Genomic DNA, 23498 nt, shown 5'->3' on the forward strand with positions numbered 1-23498 from the left:
TACTTATTAGAATTATGTATTATGTATTTACATTTACATTTTATGAAAAAAAAAAAACTATTAATTAACATCTGTTATAAAAAATATGTTAAAAATATTATATATATATATATATATATATATATATATATATATATCAATTCAAGAGATGGAGTTAAACAAAGGCCAGAGGAAAAAGAAAGAGGACAGTGCAGTTTCGTTGATGTAATGATCGGGAGGCGGGCAGATGAACGGAGATGAAGGGTAAGACATCTACCGTGGCCGGTCGATGATGCCGGATGTGGACTGCGGTCTGTGTCATGCATCAGCAATTCACATCTCTTCGGCTTTATTGTCTGTATCAAGGAAATCCTGGAATCTCGCTTATGAGCGATACGCATGCTCTTGTAAGTCGGAAATTCGTCTTTACGTTTCAATGCGCGATTACTCTCACTCGTTTTACTTTCACAAAAGGGGCATGATTGTCATTAAAAATAATCAAAGTTACACATAATCATGATATTAATTGCTCAACAATCTTTAATCGTAACATATCTCTTATTTGATATTTTTGTTGCAATAATAGTGTTCTTTAATGTAATAGAAAAGTTTGCAAAATATTAGTCAAAGTTCTCATCAATAATTGTAAAGTGTAACACAAAAACAAATTTCATTAGAGAAAGAAATTATGTAAAGTAACGTTGCCATTTATATGATTTTTGCTACTCTACCGTAAAAATAATTAACAAATTGTTTCCTTGGATTTTTAAGATCTCTCACCTCTTTCGTTTCTTTCATAGCCTTAGACGACCGTTCTCGGCGCTTCAAATATACAACGAAACGAATCAACTTTATCGCAATCCCTCCGCACTTTTCTGAGGACGAGGAAGTTTCAGTCAGACGCGCGAAGTGCTTTGTTAGGAAATCGAAGTCGGCGGCGAGGTTAACAGTGTACATATGTACGTTGGGTGTATAGGTAACGTCGGTCGCGAAATCTACGTGGGATTCGCGCGCGTAAGCGAAAGAGGGATGAAATTACACGTGAGACATCGGGCAAACGCCAGCGGTCGCGTTCGCGTGTGCCCATTGTACGAGTTAAAAATCTATGCCAACCCCCATCGTGTATATACCACGCACGCAACACAAGATCGCTTCGATAACGCGTTCCTGATTTTTATCGATACTCCACGTCGGCGACCGTACGTGAAACGCGATGATCACCTTTGAGAAATTTTCGGGCGCGACTAATAACTAATTACAATTACGTTACGTAAATGAATGTGCAGGACAGGTGTGCGATTCGTTACATGAGTGAATGAGAAATTATTCGAGAAGCAAATTATCGTTATAGAGGGTCGAAAGCGAACAAGGCGAACGTTTTTCTGAGTGGGGGGCAATCTCTCTCTCTCTCTCTCTCTCTCTCTCTCTTTTTATTCTAGAATTAATGTACATGGAGTGTTGTTCTGTTAATGACATATACTTTCACGAATTATAATAATATTAAGCGTATCGATAATTAAAGTTGCATTCCTGTAAAGGTAAAGATTGATTAATACCTAACGGATTGTTTTATATATTTTGACCATATATAGTGTGCTGGATAATAAATTTGAATAAATAAGTAAAATAAATATATGTATACACATGTATGTTTTTAACAGCTTTTTTGACGCGCAATTTATACTTTAGTTATCGTGCATGCAGATTGCGCGTCAAAACGAGCCGTCAAAATCCACGTGTTAAAACAAAATATAACTTCTAGCACAAGACACGTGTATCACCCCTGCTACCTCCCCCTTTCTTGCCACCCTCTCCCGACGCTCACGTAACGCTCACGTGTACCACGCCGTAAGGGCTATCACACAATACAAAGGTACAGGCAATAGGAACATGGAATAAGCCAGGTAACAGAAATAACCCCATTTCAGCTTACATATAATAAAACTGAATTACTGCGTGATTGTTAAATTCAGATACAGACAATGGAGAATAGAAATCCAACGCGTCGGAAAATCTGTTCCTATTGCTTATTTCACATTCCATTGCGTTAATACACAGTTTTTCGGTAAGTTGAAATGTGGTTGTATCTGTTGCCTGTTTTATTCCCTGTTCGGTGTTCCTATTGCCTGTACCTTTGTATTGTGTGATAGGTTTAAGTGTCCGTAACACGCCATTCTACCCGACCCATAATGCAACGCGGAAAAGGTAATGGCACAGGACAAACCTGCACGTGATGCGTTACATTCTTACGAAATCGCCTTCCCTTATTTCCATCCTGTTCCTTACTCTTCAAGTGGATCGAGGAATGCCTTCTCTCTCTCTCTTTCTTTCTTTCTTTTTCTTTTTCTTTCTCTTTTTCTTTCTCTTTTTTGTGTCTCTGTGTTGGTGTCTATACGTATGCGTGCGTGAGTTTCCGGGGGATGGAAATCCCTGGTAGAAACGCGGGGGGGGGTGGTGTAGGGAAGAGGGTCGGCTGAAGGCAGAAATGGGGCGGGCGGTGGATCGAGAGGGTTTGAGGGGGACGGCAGGCTGCTTGGCATGAGGAGCGTTCATCAGCCCCGAGGTTTTAAATACGAAGCGAGGAAGGGAACTAAGGAAGAAACCACCCCCGTCTCTACCCTACCAGTGACGGATTGATTAAAAATCTAAGGGGCGAAAATAACATCGGGCGCCTTTGCCGCTCGTTAAACCCCGGGCTCGTTCTCCAAGACGATTTCTCGGATGCGAATCTCTCCCTCGCGTTATCGCGCGGTGTGTTTCGCGTCTTGGGTCTTTCCGATTCTTTTTCCCGTCGTACAATGAAGTTACAGTCTCTACAGGCTGTAAGACAAACAAACAGAGAGAGAGAGAGAGAGAGAGAGAGAGAGAGAGAGAGAGAGAGAGAGAGATAAAGAGAGAGAAAGAAGGAGAAAGATAACATTTGTCGATCGCGATCTTTTTACGAAGAGTATAATTAGTCGAGCTCGCGAGCGTGACGACAAACGAACGCTCGTATGCACGGTGATTATGTTCGTTAATGACTGGGAAAGGTGTCGAAGTCGTTTTGCGAAAAAAGAAAAGAAAAGAATTTAATCGTGATGTGTTTCTGCGTAATTTTCGTAAATGTAGATTCTACATCGAATTAATAATTCATCGGCTATCCACGTCGTTGAACGATACCATAATTTGCATTCGGTCCAAGATAGTACAAAATTTTCTTGATGATTAATACAATTAAGTTCGTTACTTCGTCACCGGTAAATATTATAGCGGGTCTTAAATAAAATTAAGCTGAATTTTTAATAAAATTAATTAAGTGTGTAATAAAATCATCGTTGCAGCCGATGTCCTGATTCGCGTCTCTGATTCCCAAATTGATCGTATAACACGGGAGTTTATCACGAAAAATAAGTAACACACTTAAGCTCGTGTACGTAACGAGCATAAAAATCATAAAAAAGTCACGCGTTTAAATTTGAAATATTCTTTCTAGAATAAAGTAATGTACAGAATAAAAAATTAGATATAAGTAAAGGTTGAGCATAATTAGTACACATCTTTTCCATACTTTCTTTCTCTATATCATTTTCTTAATTGTAGTTTATCGTACCGTAGGATGAAAGTTATTATTAAGAAATAGATATTTACAGAATTAAGAATTAGTGTCATGCTGATGACTTTACGAGTCTATGTATCATGCTAACGTGTGTACTGTAATGTAGAAATCTGCAAAGAAATTCGCGACGAGCTCGTCGGCCCTGAGTCGAGCCAGTCCGTCGTCTTACGCATTGGCTGTGTGTAGTTTTAAATAGTCCGCCGAGGGGTGGGCGCCCGGCCGGAGCACGGGGTGCTCTCTCACGCTCTCACTCTCTTGGCGAATGGGGTTGATGTGGGTGAGGTGGATGAGGTAGTCGAGGACGAAGGGGGTAGAGATAGCGGAGAGAGAGAAAGCAAACGCGCGCTTCGGAGAAAGAGAGAAAGAGAAGGAAAGGACAGAGTCGTGCAAGGAGGCCGACCAAAAGAGAAACGAAGAGAAAAAGCGAGAAGAAGAGGAGCGGGTGAAGAGACGGGGGATAAAGAGCGGAGAGTAGACGACGAGGGCCGTCGAGATAAGACGCAAACGAACCCCCTTTCGCGTGTCTCGATCGATAGCTCTACGCGGAAAATTCGAAAGTAAGATGCAATTAAACAGCGAGCGAGGGTAAGCAAGAAAAGGGGTGAGTTTTCCAGCCCCGTAGGCCCTTGCCCCCCGTCCCCCTTGCGTCTTACCACTCTCCCTCTTTCCCCCTCGCTCCTCCCCAGTGCCGCCACCCCGGCAGCCCTTCGACGCCGCTACCCGCCCTCGACCCTCCTCGATCTACCACCTTTCCACCGTGTAACTTTCCTCCGTCCTCCCCGTCTTTCTTCCGCCGCGCTTTTCCTTCCACCTCCCACCGATGGACTTTCGTCTTCTCGTTTTCTCGCGCGCCCGCTTTTCTCCCTCATCGCTGTACGCTGTACCTCTCTTACCTCCTCACCATTCCGAAGACCGTACACGCTCCGGCCGGCGTCGTCGGCCCGAAGGGAAGCAACCCTTTTTCTCAACCCCCTCTAGTATTTATATTGAGCGTCTTAAAGCATCCCCCTACCGTTCCTTGAGCTACCTCTCTCTTTCTCTCTCTCTCTCTCTCTCTCTCTCTCTCTCTCTCTCTCTCTCTCTCTCTCTCTCTCTCTCTCTCTCTCTCTCTCTCTCTCTCTCCTTCTCTTTTTCTATCTCTTCGTCGCCCGTTACAAACTCTCGAACCGCGTCCACTTTCTCTTCTTCCTTCGTCTCTTCTTCTTCGTTTTCTTCTCATCGATGTCTTTTCTTCTTTGTCCAGTACCCACACCGTCATGACGTCAGCACTTTGACGTTTAAATACCCTTTTCTTGGGTATGAGGGAATTGGTAGTCACTGTGTCTTCACGAAGAGAACTCGGGCGATCTCCGTCTCGTTCTCTCTATCTCTCCATCAGCTCTTTCCTTCTTCTTAGACTTTCTCTGTTTTCCCGCTCGACTTGCCTCTCTTTATCTTCTCTCTACATTCTCTACTTCCACATCATCCTCACCCACCTCTCTTTCTTTCTTTCTTTCTTTTTTTCACTTCCTCTTTCATTTTGTGAAAACGTCGTCCGACCGTACCGACGTTATCTCTATTCTCTACGCAATGAGAATTAATAAATATTCTTGCGGTCGTGTGACTATAATGCAGACAGTGCGTGATACGTCTCTCTTATGGCCGGAAATTCGCGACTTTTGGTGGCGTATCATTAAGGACACGCGGCTTCATTTTGGTATTTGTATATTACTTTTCCTCACTGCCTTTTCCTCTTATTCTACGTATTGAGAGAAAACAACGCGAAAGGAAAATGACGAAGAATACTCGGAATCTTTTCAAAGTTAAGCATACCTGCATAGGCAGTTGCCTGAGAATTGATAAACATTACCTTGAAACGCTTTGCTTTCGTAACTTTTGTAAGATTTTTTAAAATTTGTTTTTGAAATTATCGAAGAAAGATTGTAACCAATTGAATATTTTAAATTGCATTAATAATTACTCATAATTTAATTCAAAAGCAATTGATTTCAATCGATTACCGATCAGATCTGGCAAAAACTAAATAGTTTTGTTTTTTTAGTTAAGAAAAATCTCTCTAATTAATAAATTTGACAAATAGGCTTATAATAAACATATTAAAATAATTGATTTTTAATGATTATGCGCATCCTATTTCATTTCATCGTAGTTATTAGAATTCAAAAATGCAGACGCAATGTTATTAGTTTCTGCATTTTAATATTCTGGGGAAAAGCACGCAATAAAATTAAATAAAATATATCTAACCTCAGATAATGACGATGATACAGCAAACGTGTGGTTTTATTTCGATGGCAGCTTTTTTCCGGCGGAAATCCTGCTAGCTCTATTCCGTTTCATCGTTGTAACGAAAAGCTTTCCCCGAAGTTAAAAAGCAACGCCGTACAGTCTGAAACATATTCACCATGAGTTTTTATTACCGCCCACTATAATAGCAACTGTAATACGCAGATAGCACACTTTGATTCTACATATTTTCGGCTTTTGTTGTACAAATAAGTAGAATCTTGTCTTAGAATTGAAAAAAGAAATAAATGCAAAAATGTAGATTGATGCACAAATTCTAGTTATATTAATTTAGAAGTGGTTTATATATTCGTTTAATAGATATTTATACCAAGAAACTTGTTTATTATTAGTTTTTTAAGCTCATCTTATACTAAAAAGTCTCTGCACTATTATTATTATACATTTTCTATATGTTTTCTTTATACTAATACTTTCCATGGTTTTCATACATCAGACATGTATCAGACATGCGATTACATTTCAATATTCGATTTCGAATTTTTATAACACTTTCTCGAAAATAAATGAGTGCCCGGATACATACTATATAAACTTACTAAACACTGCTTATCATTTCCATACTTCTTATTTGCGCTCTATCGGTTGATGCAAAGATGCTACGTTCGTAGTTCGTGAAGCGCGATGGAGTTGCGACGCGCGTAACGTCAAGACTCCGAAGAATCGTAATTTATGAAAGTAATTAAAAAGCGACGGCGCGAAGAGCTTTAAAAACAGGAATACTCCTCGAGCGAGTGTATAATACGGGACAGCACATGGCGCAATACGCTCCTTATGCAGATGGAAGTCCGCGACCTTCCTTCTGGAAAAGAGCATATCGTTAAAGACACACGGTTTCATTTAGCCACTCGGTTCTTCCGCGTCTTAATTTCTCCGTCTTGGTACGCTGACTAGTAACAACTCGCGAAGTTAAAAAGTCAGTAACAGCGATGTTTAAAAATAGCCATATTACGCGCGCACTTTTTATTTTCTTTTTTTTTTGTATTATATTCAGCGCGCGGCCAAACTTCTCTTCGTTTCTCTTCCCGTCTAATAACAGTCGTAATGATTATGAAACAGATGCTATTCAAAAAATATGTATATGAAGTGCGGTATTATCGGGTTTGACATATTTATATTGTTATAAAAATCGAGACAATCTCTCATTAATGTTTCGTATATAATAATAGTTCTTCTACTAAAATATATAATATCTACAAACATTATATACTTGCAGCATTTTATTAAACAAAGTGATTTAAGTATATCTTGAAAATTTGGACGAAAATATTTTTTGTAGGACAGTTACTTTAACAATAACTAAAAGAGGCCTATACTTGCAATCAATACCTACTTTCAATTCTTACTGTTCTATTTTGTTTACTGCACAATTAAATTTCAGACTGTTTTTCTATTCCGCTGCAAAATATTTTAATTCATTACCTACTGATGTTCGTTTCTCTTCCTCTTTTTGTTTCTTTCAAGTCAGCTACTTCTCGCTATAACGCTTATCATTTCTAATTCAATAGGTATATGGTATTCATTTTACTTTCATTTTTTCTATATTCTTAAAGCATTCTCTCTCTATTCTATAAGCTTTATTGATATTTGCTTGATATTTGTTAATATATTTTCTTTAATTGCCGATTATATAATTATCATTTACTCCACGATTCTTTACGTCTCCTATATATTGATATGTATAACAATGCATACAGAATATTAATGTCTATGATTTTATTTTTACTATTTATGCGGAGTTTTGTATTTGCACATATGCTTTATTATTTTTATTATTATTTATTATTTTGTACTATCTATTATTTATATACATATGCTTTATTAATTAATATTTTTAGTTACATTAATTATATTAAGGGTCTAGGCATGTAAGTAATCATTGCTGATGCCTTATCTCTTGAGATATTGCTCATCTCTACATACATTTGTGCAACATCTTGCATATCTTGCACTTCAATAGCATTATTGTTGTTGTTGTTGTTGTTGTTTGCATTACTGTTGTTATTGTTATTCTTAGTATATGACGCAGATATTGTAGATTTTGGGTTTATACGAAAAGCGCGGAGTAAATTGCAAAATATTTAATCACGCACTCTTTTTCAGCTAAGAAAAAAATCACAATTTATTTTTTAGTCCAACAAAACAACAAAATACTTCTAAAAAATTGTTCTATTAAAAATCATTAAAACTTAAAAATTGATTTTTCTGCTATTTTAAAATTTTTGTTTTCCCTTAGAACACAATAAGTATAAGAATAAATTTAAATCGGTTTTCGTAGCGACAGATTAGTTCCGTCACTGCAGCAGAAATTTTACCGTATCTCCGCTTTTATTGCGATGCGCGATATGCGGCCGTTACCCGCGGAATGTTCGCGATCGTTAAAGCCGGTCCATTGGGCAACGCGACTGGTGCAATGAAGTCGTAATTATGAGGCGAGTGCAGAGTAAATATTCGTGAGACCCGGTCACTTCTTTAACAGACAATAGCACAGCCATTTTACAAGGACCAAGTCTTCCACAACGAGGTGCATATCATTAAAGACACACGACTTCATTGCGCTGGCTTGCTTCGTTCGAGACTTAATTTCTTCGCCGAGTAGAACCGACCGGATAATAGCAGACCCTTCGTAAAGTTCACAAACGTGAGTATACATCGTGACGGCGACATTCGCGCACAAAGATACTGAATGATGTTCTTTTATGCTTTTTACCGCGGCTTGGAGAACTGCCAAAGTTAGTAGACATCGCGCAGTTGTAATTATAAAATATGCACGAGATGAATGCTCGTCGGGCCGCGGAAACCGTAGTAAAGCAATATGTCTTGTTACAACCTTTTTTGCGAGCAAACGCTCGAGACTCTTTCTCAAGCTATTATATTTTTCTTACGAGTATATTTGTCATTTTGCTAATCATATTTGATAAGTATCGTTTTTCTAACGTCGACGAGAGAGAGAGAGAAATGTTGAAACATATTAAAAGCGTAAAACAATTACGTAGCACGTCGATTAAGGAAAGTACGAAAAAATTCTACAAGCGAGTAAGACAAATGAACAAGATCGCATGCGGAAGGAATACAAATTAATACATAAATTAAAAGTGATATGAAGAATATATTAGTGACTTGCGCTCAGGGATATAAATATACCTGGAATAATGATCGCAAAGGGGTGCTTTTGAAAAAAAAAGTGACAGAAATATTTATTATCTGGGCAACGAGATGGAGCTATCCGATAATATCCTTTAATCGGACATTTGCCAGCGCGGCTACCTCAATAATTACTAAAAACCGTGATTATATTCTTGTGTTTCATTTTCTCCTGAAATTTCGATTCCATCGGCGGAGAGCAGACTGGATAATGAGAAATTTCGCCCGGTTCGTAAGCGGAAGCACGCGAGTTCACGTAGAGTTCGTGCACGAAGATACTAATACTTTTTTCTATTTTTCACGACCGTCCTGGGCGAACTTCGCCCAGGGACTCCGCAGTGCTCGCCCGATATACCGCGGCTGGAATAGTAATTACAAGAGATATATGTATGAGAGGAGCAAATACACACGTATAATATACATACATATATTCGCGCAGTCCGAACCGCGGCGAAGGTGCGCGTGATAGAGTCGGATAATCCAGGACAAGTATGATCGATGCAGGAAATAAAGGAGCCATCGGATTTTACGACATCCTGCGGCGGCGCGGGGTTTCCTCGCACAGCGCGAAAGAGGAGAACGCGGACGGGCATGGGAGAGTGAGGGGAAGGATAAATTCTTCGTAGCACGTTCCGCGCCACCAAAAGGATTCCTGGAACATTTTTTTCAGGCCGGATCACCGTATTTTCCACCCTCGTGCGTATACTGCGTATGCCACGGCGCGAAATGACGGTGGGCTCTCTGGAACGCTCTCGCCACTTCTTCCTCTTCCGCGCGCGCGCGCGCGAGAGAGGTGCGCGGTATGCGTAAACGTGGTAGGTACGCTATCCGGCGGTGGTACTCGTGATTTATTCATTCTACATACATAATCGTTCATCCATAAAGCGAACGGCAGATACCTTCTGCTCGGTTGCGTACGTACGAGCGACCGGCAGGTATCTGGCGGCAAATCCGCGAGCTCCACTCGTGATTTATATTTATAGCGCACCGCGTAACCGCGCATATATTCTTTCGTTTTCCTTTACGCATAATTAGCTCGGGCCCCGCGCGCGACCGCCTCTCGTCCCCCGATGTTATCCCGAGGGAGAAAAATTACGCGGTCGTGTACCGTCGATCGCGCGCGCAAACGAGAAACAGCGATCGACCTTTCTCCTCGCGAAGGATTGAAATTACCGGTATAATTTGGGTGAGTCCCATTCGCGATACCGTGTACAGAGAACGGTTAAAGAAAAAGATACTTCGCGCCAATCGTCGTATTCTTTTTCGTCGAACAGGCACGAGGACGATTTTGCAGCACCGAGATTCGCGCTCGTCGAAATTACTTATCCCCGGTTTCAGTCAGCGCGGAGGAGGCAGCACAAAAGGATCGTCTCTCGATCGTTTAATTATCGATTGTTAAGGTTCGCGCGGCATTTTACCGTGATTCAGAACTGGCGTACAACAATCCGCTTGACGCGGGCCGGTCCCACATTCGCCGGGGCACGATTAGTTCGCCTCGCTCGCTCGTTCGCGAATCGACACAAGAAACGAAATAGATCGCGGGAGACCGCTCCCACATCAATCATCTTTCGCAGTTTCGTGGTAGAAAGGATCGGTTGCGGAGCAAATCGTTCCATTGGGGGTCAGTCCCGGTTGCGCAACGAGTCAACGTCGGACCGCGCGCGCGCGCGCGCTGAGACAGCGGGAGGAATACACCGCGAGCGCGAGCGAGCGCGCGCGCGTATAACTGGTCTTGTTGACTTAACGGATCAATTTGATGCAAATCACTCGTTTGCGATATACACTCCCCCCGTCGGCGCGCGGGCGCCGGGGTACCCTCCGTAATGCCAGCCGCGCGCGTTCTCGTGCTCGTCCGTCCCCTGTCCTCCGTCGTCTGGTAACGTCGTGTCCGTAATAACGGCGCAGCATTTGGAAATTAGCGGAGCGGGTCAATTACGGGCCAACGGGGAACGATGGAGGTGCGGGACAGGAGAGGGCGGGGTGGGTAGGGGGAGGGTAGCGATTGCGCGAACTGGAAGACTCGCGGGTCACGGGGTGACTGTGGGAATCTTCGTTGACGCGTCTCGATCGTTTACCGCGGTTACGTGCTCCCGCGAGATTCCACCGCGCGACGCCTCCTCGTTGCGAAAGGACGCGCTTTCGGCGTCGGCCGCGGCGGCAGCCTTCGTTCGACCCTCGGAGCGATTTACCGAACCGTTCGCGTATCTCGCCTCGCGGTGACACGCGGCGTACTTCGTTCTTCCTGCCGTCCTTTACGTAGATGCATGTGTGTGTGTGTGTGTGTGTGTGTGTGTGCGCGCGCGCGCGCGCGCGCGCGCGATCACACACACGTTGATAAAATAATTCAATAATAATCGAGAAACTTAAGAAAAGGATGGTCGCAAAATTTATTGGCAATGTTGTTTATCTTTTATACATCTTGATTGGAAGCTCGACAAGAACGGGATAAGCCCACGTATAGAGTATCACGTTTTAATAACGGCTTGTTACATTTTGCAATTCCGACGAATCTGCAGCGTCTTACAATTAAGAATATATTTATATCTATTGCGTTTCATTTTTCAACGACATTCCTGTTTACTGAAGTTTACTCGCGCCGTGTCGTCGCACGAGTGTGTAGGCGCGCGGGTTTTTTTTTTTTTTTTATGCTTTACATTCGTTACCAGTCTCGCTGCTACTCGCGCTTCGTTCCCGGTGCGCCTCGAATTTCCTTCCCCTTGATATTGTGCGCTAGAATAAGGAGCGATTGTGAGTAGAATTTCAATTATTTGGCCCCAATTTAACTTTGCTGAAATTTAAAAATTATGTACGACCCTGGCGCTGTTCTCGCTACCGATTGCAGAGTACGTTGCCTTCCATTAAAAAGTAATTAAATTACAGTCCGCTATCGATTGCGAGAAAGACCCGGCGGGCCGGTGGTGGGTCATGAGGTGACTATAGAAATCTTCGCGGCGCGCCACGAGACTATTTATCGCTCGCTCGAGTTAATAATACGCGAATGCCTTATACCTCATTTTAATCGATTTACGAACCAAGTGCTTGAGGCAACAATGTGCTTAGGCATTGTTACACGATATGATGTATAACGTATATGTTATAGTCAAAGCCCGAAACGCGGGCATTCCTAGGATTGACTAGTCAATCCTGGGGAACGATCAAGCGTCTTGGTCAAAGCCCGAATTAAGTTTTGCGTTTCGGCTTTTGACTAGTCAATCCTAGGAATAACTAATACGGCTGGTCAAAGTTAGAAACTAAGAAAAATCACTTCGGACTTTGACTAGTCAATCCTAGGTGTGGCTTAATTCGGACTTTGTGACTGTTAACAAATAAAATCAAGATTTTTTTTACTAAATTAAGTTCTTATTGTTAACAGTTAACATAATGTAGCTTTTTATTTACGTTGTAAAGCGAAATTATAAAGTACATGCATGGGGGGGGGATGCAGGGAAAAAAAGCCTTTCTGTTCACGTGCGCTCACGCATGTAAGCCCCCTTATTGCACCCCTCCATGCATGTGCTTTATAATTTTGCTTTACAACTTAGCATGTACTTTAAGTTGTAAAGCGAGGTCAACGCTGCCTACCGGCGGGTGGGTGCGGGGGAGGGGGGGGCGAAGGCCCCCCCTTGCACCCTCCCGCGCGCGCGTGTGTGTGTGTGTGCTTTCCACGCATAATTAAACTAAAGAAACTCCCAGCGTGAGACCTAACTGCTTGAATCGAGATGTTTGGTTATTCTGCACGATTTAACTGTTTAATAATTTTCGTTAAAGCAGGGTACACACACACGTTATGTTAACTGTTAACAAAAAAAATCTTGATTTTATTTGTTAACAGTCACAAAGTCCGAATTAAGCCACACCTAGGATTGACTAGTCAAAGTCCGAAGTGATTTTTCTTAGTTTCTAACTTTGACCAGCCGTATTAGTTATTCTTAGAATTGACTAGTCAAAAGCCGAAACGCAAAACTTATTTCGGGCTTTGACCAAGACGCTTGGTCGTTCCCCAGGATTGACTAGTCAATCCTAGGAATGCCCGCGTTTCGGGCTTTGACTATACATATACACGAAATACAATTACAATGTTAACGATACTATACGCGGTATTGATTATCGATTAATAATAATCTCGCGACGCCGTGAAAGATTATCATAATCAGCGTAACGGTCGGAGTACTCTCATGAGTTAAACGGCCGGCAACTGTATGATTTGCCCTGTCATATTCCAGGAGAATGATATCACGCATCCAGGGGCCAGAATCTCCGGATTAAAGGCAGCTACGTCGAGAGCAGCTCGCTTACGATGCGAATCCGAACAGAATCGCCAGCGAAGTCCATCGAGCCGATCTCGAGTGGCCATGGCGCGGAACAGCGCTCGATGGAGCGGAACTACCACCTGCTCGCTTCCGGCACGCCGCTGCGGTCGTCCTCCCGCCGCGCAACATCTCACCTGACCCCTCGGACTATTTTCTGAATATCTCCGCCGTTCTTGTGTCCATCTCTCTCTCCCACCCCCACTCTCATTTCTCAGTTTCTGTCCCGCACACCGGTCTGCACGAGTGCGCACGTCCGCGCGTCGATACGCGATCGGCAGATCGCGCATGTTTGCACGCTGCGCTCTTATATAAAGATACATAGATACATGGTACAAGGTGTCCCAAAGTCCCTGACTTAACTTCAATAACAAATTCTTCGATTACCGTGATTTTCTTTCGACAAAATCATTGAGGCAATCAATTGCTTTCAGAAATGAAAGAGTTTGTACAAACTGGAGAGTCTGCAATTAGATAACAATGCCGTGCTGTTCACGTAAGTTCAAGCCGATTTTACTCTCTATCAGAATTTAATCGTTAAGTTTGCTTAATAACAAATGTGAATGTATGCAACAAATGTAGTACTGAGATTTAACATTACAAACATCAAAACAGAGTCAAAATGACTCTGTTTGTTACAAATAATAATAATACTCAATAAATTTAAATAATTTTATAAAAATTACTCAAATTTAAAACAATGCATTTTCTGAGATTTTTCTTGCAATATGATAATGTGTAAATAATTAAATTAATCAATTTACTTTTCCCTCTGTTCCCTTTTTTAAATATATGTACAGTATACTTAAATGATAGAAAGTAATTATCGATAGTTTTAACGTTAAAATCCTGGAATTGAAATTAAAGCAGACAGTTCTAAAATATCCTGTACAGGTACCTGATACAGGTACCTGTGTAGTATAATACATATATGTATGTTCCGCATGTTTCTCCGGTGGCCACGCCGTTCGCCTGAGAACGCCGAGCATGACTAAGCGTTACACGGTTGCTTCGGATATCGGGACTGCAGACGACCGGATCGAACGAACGTCGACGGCCGATGGCCGATGGCCGATGGCCGTCGGCCGGTTAATCGGGGCACATTCACACACAGAAAGAACTACAGGGCTGCGATTGCTCGCAGACTCGAGACGACATGGAGACGTCGTACACTGGGTATTCCCGGAAAAAAGTTTATAATTTCTGGAATAATGTAGATACCGCAATAATTATTTTATAGCAAGAAGTTCGATAGCTATAGCCTTAACAATAACAGAGTAGCAGTATCAATTTTGAAAAATTAATTTATAAAAAAATTTACTTATTATTAAAAATAAATTTACTTTGTTATTTTATAGAATATCTATATATTTTATATATAAAACATTTGTATAACAAAAAACAATTAAGTTTATATACCTATCTAATTTCACAAAAATATATTTTTAAACATTCTTGAAGATTAAATAAAACCTTGTAAGCTTGAGGTAATTTAAAAAAAAATGATATAATTTATTTATAAATATGTGAGTGACAAATATTGTTTCATTTATTGTACAACAAATTTTTCAAACATGTGGATTGGTATAAGATGGAATTTTTGAGAACTTAAGAAATCGTCTATGCTATAGTTAATCAACGTGTTTAAAAATTTAATTTAAAAATCTTATTAATATCCTATTATTGCCTTATAAGTTGTTCAGAGGCAAAAATTTATGCTTTAAATACTTCTTAACGAGTGATCTATATACGTATACTTGGTCAAATAATCATATAGATTCTAACGTTAAATTTTATCGAATTTAAAAAGTACATACATATAATTTCCCTAATTAGGGTATTATTGCGAAAAACCGCTAAATATCTCTCTCTCTCTCTCTTCGTATCACAACTTAAAACATTGTCCAAAAATTATATTAAATAGTATCAAACTGTATATCATACACTTAATTATCTTTACAAAGACACAAATACAAATTTTGGTTGCGTTTACCTGCGGGAGTTGGAAATAAGCTCAAATAAGCGCAACCAAAGTTTGTATTCGTGTGTTTGAAGAAACGTAAGGTATGTACATCTACAAAAAATATGTTAAGAAAAAAGGAATAGGACAAAAGTCAACGAAGCTAATGCAGAAAATTGCCTCTGAATATTTTAATTCCCTGGTGTATTGAACATTGTATTATTGAAAAAAATATATGATGATATTTCGTTATTAAACTGTCTCTCTCTCTCTCTCTCTCTCAGAGTGGTAAGATATCAATACATTAAACATATAAGGTTATATGTTTATAAAATAATGAAAAGCCGCATGCTTTTAGTTTTAAATATATCATAAATAAAAATCTCGTAGAAAATAATTAAAAAATATTCTTTTTTCCGCTCTTAGCTTATTATTATGTGCGTCATTTCTTTCGCGCGTTTCAAACGACACAGTTTCTCCTTCTCTAGGTGAAAATTGTCGACAACTAAGTAATGACTTGCTACTATCGCTGACATTAGCGAGAACTATATAGTGATATTTTTCGTGTCCCATAAAATAATGCTTTTTTCCAATTATCTAACCGTTATACTTCTCGTACTTCTTGACTTCGATAGTCTGCGATCGTAATTCAATCGTCGCATACGCACCGCGAGTCCTTAAGTCACACAGTTTGCACGCGGAGCAATTAGAGGATTGGTAGATCTTGTGTTAATTCAGTTAAAAAGTAACACATCACGAAAGTTGGCGGCGTTCGTAAGTTACATCGGATGTTTGTCTCCCCGCGCCGCTCATCTCGGCATCGTCGCCAGAATTATCGCGGCGAAGTAAGAATCCACTGCTGTTTGGGCCGGTCTTCAATTAGCGGATTTAAATCGAGGATTTGGAGAAGCGCGGGGAAGGGGTTAAGCTAAGAAATGATCTCGTTTAAAGTTTCGGTCTCGCCGGTACTAATCTGGCGCTGAGGCTTAACGATTAACCTCCGACCTCCTTCCACCTTTCAACCACCCACATAAGTGCACATATACACTCACAGCCACACACACATACACACATATACACAAGCTCGCGGTGGAAAATCAGGAGCGGAGCTCGGCGTGCACTTATGATCGGCCGGTCCTTCACGATCCGAAGCTCTCCCGGAGCTCATGCGCTGCGCCCCGTCCCTCGTCCTCGTCGTCGAGGACGATAAAGTCAATTCGTGCAAAGCGATCGCGCGTGCGCTCTTTCGTCGAAGGCGGATAATGACGTCGAACTTTCGAACCTACTGTTATTACCGTTACCGCGGAATGCCTCTCGCGCTCTTACGATTATTACCGATCGAAGAAACGTTTCTCGGATCACCGGGAACTTTCATGCGAGCACCAAGTACCGGGCGCTAGCGTGAGTTCTTCGGAGTGTCGAGTATATAAAACGGGATGGATGCGTAAGAAAACTTGAACTGCATCTTGCAAATAAGAAATTCACCAAAACTTAGTAAATGACATACTTGTCATTTAATTGTACAGAGTAGTATTCGAAATAGCCAAGGATATGCAATAGTTTGTAATATTCTTTATATTTCTTCTACGATGACAAAGAATAAAAGTACTTTTGTATTATAAATAAAATCTTTTGCGATTCGTTGAATAAAATTATATTCTTTTCTTTACATGATATATAATTATAATTAACTAAGTTACTAAAAAAAACACGTTACGACCTTGTAAGAAATATCGCATGATTATAAAAGAAAGTGATATTGCATTATTTATAGCGAAAATAAATCTACGCTTCAGTCTTATGTTAATCGCGTCGCCGTTCATCAACGCAGGATCGCAGAATTCTTATACTTCCTCACGGCCCGATTCGTATTTCTGATTCATGCGCGTCCGCGAGCTTCTCTCCTCGTTTTACGGAGAAATAACGAGGCGCGAGAACATCGCTATCGTTAGCTTCGGCGCTCATTCTTTTCCAGCAGCAGCCGCGCTCGGAGCATGACTGCAACATTATCGTCGGGGCGTTACGATATTTTTATAGGCGGCTGTCCCGCGGCGTTCATTTCAGAAAATCGCGCTTCCAAAAATAAATCTACGACGGAAATCCGCGTTGCGCGGGACACACGACGAGAATTCGCATCACTCGACTCTCTAATTGCGTAAAGGCAATTAGCGGCATTATATACCAGCATCGCGTAGGCACGAGCCCGACGAGTCTCTTCGCGATTCGTCAACGGAAATCCGATACATAAGTAAAGCCCGTCACTCGTTTATTCGGCGCCCGCGTCCCCACGAGAAGAGACAACGAACGCAATAACCTGCTTTTCTCTGAATAACCGGCGTCAATTTTTCTAGTTCCCGAAACACGGCGTTTACGAGTGGAGCGCAGAATTGCAGACGGCATAACCGTTTGTCGAATGAGATAAACGCGCGCATAATTATTTCACGTATCCGGTACGCGCGACTGCGAGTGCATCGCGATGCAACGCGGATAAATACTTTATCGCAGTCGCAACGACTGCTAGACATACGTCAATCTCGGAAGGTACTCAAGATACAGTTGTCTCATCACCGAGTGAATGCGATTTTAATGACGAAATCTTCGACAAATCTGGAATTTTCCTCAACGAAAATTTTCATAAAATACTAAATGGGCTCTATCAAATACATGATGTATCTATTTAATAAAAATTGCAATTTTTGCAAATCAAGTTTATTTCTACATTATTATTTACACTCACTACTGCTGTTTAGTGTCGTGATAAATCAATCGAGACAGAAAAGAATTACGATTACTAATAGAATTGACTGTATCTGACGTTACAAAATAAAACGCCGAGGTCTTTGTTATAAGTAACGTTGATCAAGGCCCCATATATCCAAGCTCCAAAAAAATAGAAGCAATCGATGATATGTTGGCTTCACGAGATTTTCGTACGGGGAAATGTGTAGTGCGTATGTAACGACTGAGAGAGAAAAGGCCGACGTGAGCGGGAGTGTTGGGACCTCGCTCTGTATTTCTGCGCGTGATGCGCTTCCCTGCCGGAGAGGCTAAGGGGCCCCATTACACGGCCATAAAACCCGTAGACTAGGCCTCATGCACTGTTATACGCATCCCGTGCAACCGGTAAAAAGAAGGTAAAAGATAAAATGAGACAGAAACGCCACATTGTTCTACCCACGACACTCATGCACGCGGCACAAGGGGAATCTACTCGGCATTGGATGCTAAAGAAAAAAAGAAGAATTGAAAAGAGAAAAAAAAACCCGCTTCGGTCTGACTGTGAGGATGGTCTCCACGGTAAACGACGATGTTTCAAATTGGGCGAAAATAGGCGGAGTTATTTATAGTGCGAGTGGAAGCGATAATTCGTCCATCTTTTTCTCCGAAAGGTCGCGGATAATTATGCCAGTTATACGCCGCTACGCGCGGACACACCAGAATGATAAGAATTTTCCTGTTGCTTCTAAAGAAAAAATTGCAAACGATTACGGCGTTCCGTAATTATTACGCTGCGAACGCCGAGTGAAAAAGTGAGGAGTTATAGTGATCATAACAGTATAAGAAAGTTACATACGCTCGATGCGAGAGGCGACGGTTTTTCGACGTAGGAAACAGAGTCCAATGTAGCAGCTTCGACCACAAACTGCACATGAAGCGGAGTTTGTGCACATTCTATCAATCGGCCGCTATACGCAAAAAATCCATGTGCGTCTAAAGAGCGTGGCGAATTTATTGCGCACAATGTGGCGCTTTATTGCCGCGGTAAGAAACGCGTGACCTTTGCCGGCCGGCAAGAAATATATATCTTTTTTTAGAGATCGTGTACCAAATGTGTGTGTGTGTGTGTGTGTGTGTGGGACGATAAAATTTTATAAGATTCGTATAAGTGACAAATAACATGACCGACGCGCGGGAAAACATTAGTCGCGCTATCGAGGTTGTCCGCGTCCCCGTCCTCTTCGACGATAAAATCGATTTTAGATTATTTTGGCCTCTACTCGACGTGCCGCGAATTAATCCAACATCCAAGGCTCAAGTTGGTGACTCGATGGTAATGTAAAATGGGTTGAAGAAAAGGTTACTACTTTTAGAAAATACAATTTAAAAATTAAACGAAAAATAAGAACACAATGAAAGGTAAAAATATAGTAGAAGTTAAAAAATTGAAATAAGATTATATGATATATCCTTGTGCGAAAATTGTGTATTGTAGATTGTGTAGAAGAAAATTAGTCTAACATGCGAATCGTCGTATATAAGGAGCTCGTGTATGCGCGCGCTTTCTGGGAATCTATTAAATAGAAAGAAACGCGTTACACATGCGCGTGCAGACTCCGGTGAATTTATCGCGGTCGTTGGTGAGCATTGCGGATAGAGAAGTCATAAAGCATTATAAATGCCGTCCGAAAGCGGCGAGCATAAAGAAGGACGACGGAAAATCGTGCAACGTTTGAAAATGAAAGGAGGAATATTAAGTGCAAGAGGAGCGCGTCACGATGATAATCGGTAGGGAAAAGTCGATTCTACGTGATGATGATACCGGCGGCAAGAGGATGCAGGGGGTAAATCGTGGTGGCAGGTATCGCGTTACTAATTCAACAACCCTGAAATGTATCCATTCATCGTTGGCCACCGGGTACGTATAGGACGGACACGGGAATCAAATAAGAGAGAAGAGAGAGGCCCGCCCTTCTCCGTTCTCTATTATATCCCAATAGCGGTAGCTCTAAAGATAGCCCTAGAAAGGGATAGCACGTTGGAAAAGAGTAGTCGGAAGATGATAGAACGAAGCGAACGTGTGTGCAGGTCAATGTTATCGAATTAATTTATCCAAATTTTTGTTACAAGAATCATACTTTAATCTCTTATAATATATGATTTATATATATATATATATATATATATATATATATCTTTTTCAATATTTTAAATATTATATAAAAAAAAATACAATTATTATAAAAAGGTAATTTATGTTTAGAAAGAAAAAAAGAAAGAGAGAAAGAGAGAGAGAGATATTCCAAAACTTCAATCTTTACATTTGATGAACTTTGAATGAAGAAATCTTCACGTTGCGCCGCGGAGAGTTCTGCATTGGTGGCACTATAGTATAGATCCGGAGAAATAGAAAGAGCCAATGAATTCGTAGAAGGAGATGCAGATGGGTGGGACGAGGATGCGCTAGTAAAAGACGGACACGCTGCTGAAGATAGAATAGAGAGCCGGTGGGAACGGAGAAGCCCGAGAAGAGAGTCGTCGAGGGATAACAATGCGAGCGATAGAGAGCCGAACCGGAAGCGGAGTCAATGACTCGAGGCTCGAGTTAGTTCATTCGAAGTGACAAGAAAGTCGGCGGTTCGCGTTTGTGTACGTCCTCGCGCGAATCAACACGGTCGCGCATGATCGTTATTGAACGAGCCGTGAAAATCATGCGGGATTCCGCATGCGGAGGGAAAAGGAAGTGTATATCGAGATTCCTCGAGATGGTACATTGAGTTATTTAATATCGGACACAATACACTGACGATTTTTACAAATATATGACAAAGACTAAAATTATTAACCGTTTTTAATTCTACGACATCTTCCCATTTTCCTGTCATTAGCAAATTGATTCACTTTCTATGGCACGTTAGACAAATTTCTAGAGATAAATGTAAAACAAATTAACACAAAAAGATTTGCAAAAAGATAAATCGCATGCCCATTCCTCGTTAGTGTCTACTCATAATTAATGAAAATATCTTGATATCTAAACTACATTTAATAATAAAAAAATACCTATTAGTGAAAGGGCGATATCTTTAATTCGTAAAAAAATATGGAGTAGTTTGTAATACAAGGATATAGTGAAAAATGTGTTTGAAACGATCGCCGTGATAACCACGAATGACTCTTCCGCTCGTATCAAAGAGCGTTAAGCGACGATTCTCTTCGAAGACGTCGAAGACGACAGCCTCCTGTGTCGCTTTTTTCCTATGTCCACGCTTCTTAAGGCCCGATATACTCCGGCGATCAGGCCAGAAGCTAGCCGGTGTCCGGAGTCCCGCGCTTCCCACACTCGGCTCGCACGACCTCACATTAACTTCATTCGTAGCCCGGACCACGCCGAGATGCGCGACTGATGCGTGTCCAGGAGATAGAAGCCGGGGGCAGGTGGCGGAGGAAAGGGAGGCCAGAGGATGAGGGAGTAAACCATGCCCGAGTGTATTACGAGAATCGATCGGCTTCCCTCCGGCAGCCATCCCCCTTTTTCTTCTTCTTGCTCTTTGGCTCCTTCGGGCGTTCTCCTCTTTTTAACTCACGTCTCTCCCGCTGAATGAATGCGGCTCGGCGTGTGAGCTTCCTCGGCGCGCCGCTTCCGCGCTACTCCCTTCGTTCAGTTGATCCGGTATATACGAATCTCTAACGCGATTGCGAAGTTTATCTTCGGGCCTAATAGACGAGCGATCGCGCGGAGCGCCGGAGTTCGCGATAGTTTCACAGTCTGGAAAGACTAACGCGCGCGGTTTTTGTAGAGGAAAAAATGTATTCTCTAACGTCCTTCGCATTTTAGGATAAATTTGTATACTAGAACGAATCTTAATCTTAATCTTATTGAAAAATTTGTTTTAACAAATTTGCGATTAAATCTGTCTCTTGTTTAAAATTTGCTCAAATTTTTACGAATCCACGGTTGTGAACGCGTTTAATACCTTTTTAACCGCAAATCAGGACAAGACGCCTCGAGTTTTCTGATCCTTTAACCTTACTACGCGGAAAGCTTTGGTTTCCCCGTCTCTTTGATCTTCGGACGAGTCTCTTAGCCAACCCAAACGATCGAGCGCGTCAAAGCCGAATATTTTACATCGATAGTCCACGACAGTGAGTAAATAGGTCCTTCGTCTTGAAATATATTTATGTGACAATTGCAATATAACGCGGTCTGAGAATCTTTATACGTTTTAGATATTGCCATCCATGCGAGACGATAACAATAACTGTAAATCCGATCCTTGAATGATGAAGCCGTCGAATCCTGGGTTTTTTTTTCCTCACGACGAGACGCGGCATGACACCGCGATCTCTCGAAAGAGTGTCCGCGTGGAAATATGACATGATCACAGACGCGAAATTACCCGCTTTCGTCGCGCGCCTCTTTTTTGCCCGACCTGCGATTTTACAGTTCGCATGCGTGTCCACGTTTCTCTGTAGCACGCCTCCGCGATAAACGTGACGGATATAGCCACCGCGACGACGACGACGACGACGTCGTCTCATTCCCGGCTGTTAGCCTGCGAGAATGTGGGGTAAAAAGCGTACCGATATATAGACATACGAAAGAGCGGGGCGAGGCTACTTTTTCTTGCTTCTCTCCCGGTTAGTACCGCCCACGAACACGTTGGACACGCCGACGCCGCTGTCCACCTACGGCGACTTATTCGAGGCCCGAACCCTTTCCCTCGCAGCGGACTAATTAGAGAGGCAAATGGAGGAGGGCAGCGTGTTGTGGTTTTATGAAAGCCGTCCTTCCCGTAGGATAAATCGAATTAAACTAGGTGCACGCAACAGAATAATGAGATTTAAGTGTAACAGCCGAGCGCATGGTAAAAGTCCAATGGAAATGGTTACGGGAAACGAAATTGTGTAGTAAATTTTGTACTCTTTTTAGGATCATCATTTGTCACGCGCAATATCTCATATCTTAATTAAGGCAGGAGCGACGCCTGTCATTTCTTGACTAGGCGGATTGATTTTTCTGTAACCCGCCTCCTCCTCTACGGTCGAACGAACGGTCAGTTTCTCTTCGTCGATCGTTCGCTTGCTGATGGTACGCGGTACGAGAAGGCACAGAATAAATCACCGTTACCGAAAACGCTTTTGCGCAAGAAAACACGGCTGTCGGCGGAAAATAATTACGAAGGTGTCACGAACAACGTTCGTCCGAATGAGATCGACAGATCGGAAGATCGAGGCGTGAAATTAGCAATCGCCCGACCAAAAGCGAATCGGGCGCGACCGCGTGCCACGAGTTTATCGAGAGAGACACAAATTTAATATTTACGCAGGATATAAAGAGGCCGGCGTTGCTAAGTTCGGGCGCGAAGAGGAAATGAAGATCGTGGGGGATCCCACATCGATGTCGAATCGTGGTGTCTGCGAGAGGAAGCCACGTCGTTTCCGTTATATTTTCTCCCTTACTAGAACGATTAATCAATTCCTGCTC

The 23498-nt window shown here is 41.9% G+C and overlaps 1 protein-coding gene across 1 annotated transcript in view; it reads right to left on the reverse strand.

The window, feature by feature from the left end:
• Lov (BTB/POZ domain-containing jim lovell protein) overlaps positions 1 to 5951 on the reverse strand; it is an 85530-nt gene extending 79579 nt beyond the window's left edge. The window contains exon 1 of the mRNA XM_077405093.1: positions 5822 to 5951. The gene's annotated coding sequence lies outside the window, so the exon portion shown is untranslated. The remainder of the gene's footprint in view (positions 1 to 5821) is intronic.
• Between the last annotated feature and the right edge of the window lie 17547 nt (positions 5952 to 23498).

The sequence above is a fragment of the Temnothorax americanus genome, unplaced genomic scaffold (genome assembly GCF_048541705.1).
Source record: "Temnothorax americanus isolate GAGA-0224 unplaced genomic scaffold, ASM4854170v1 Scaffold2, whole genome shotgun sequence".
Lineage (NCBI taxonomy): Eukaryota > Metazoa > Arthropoda > Insecta > Hymenoptera > Formicidae > Temnothorax > Temnothorax americanus.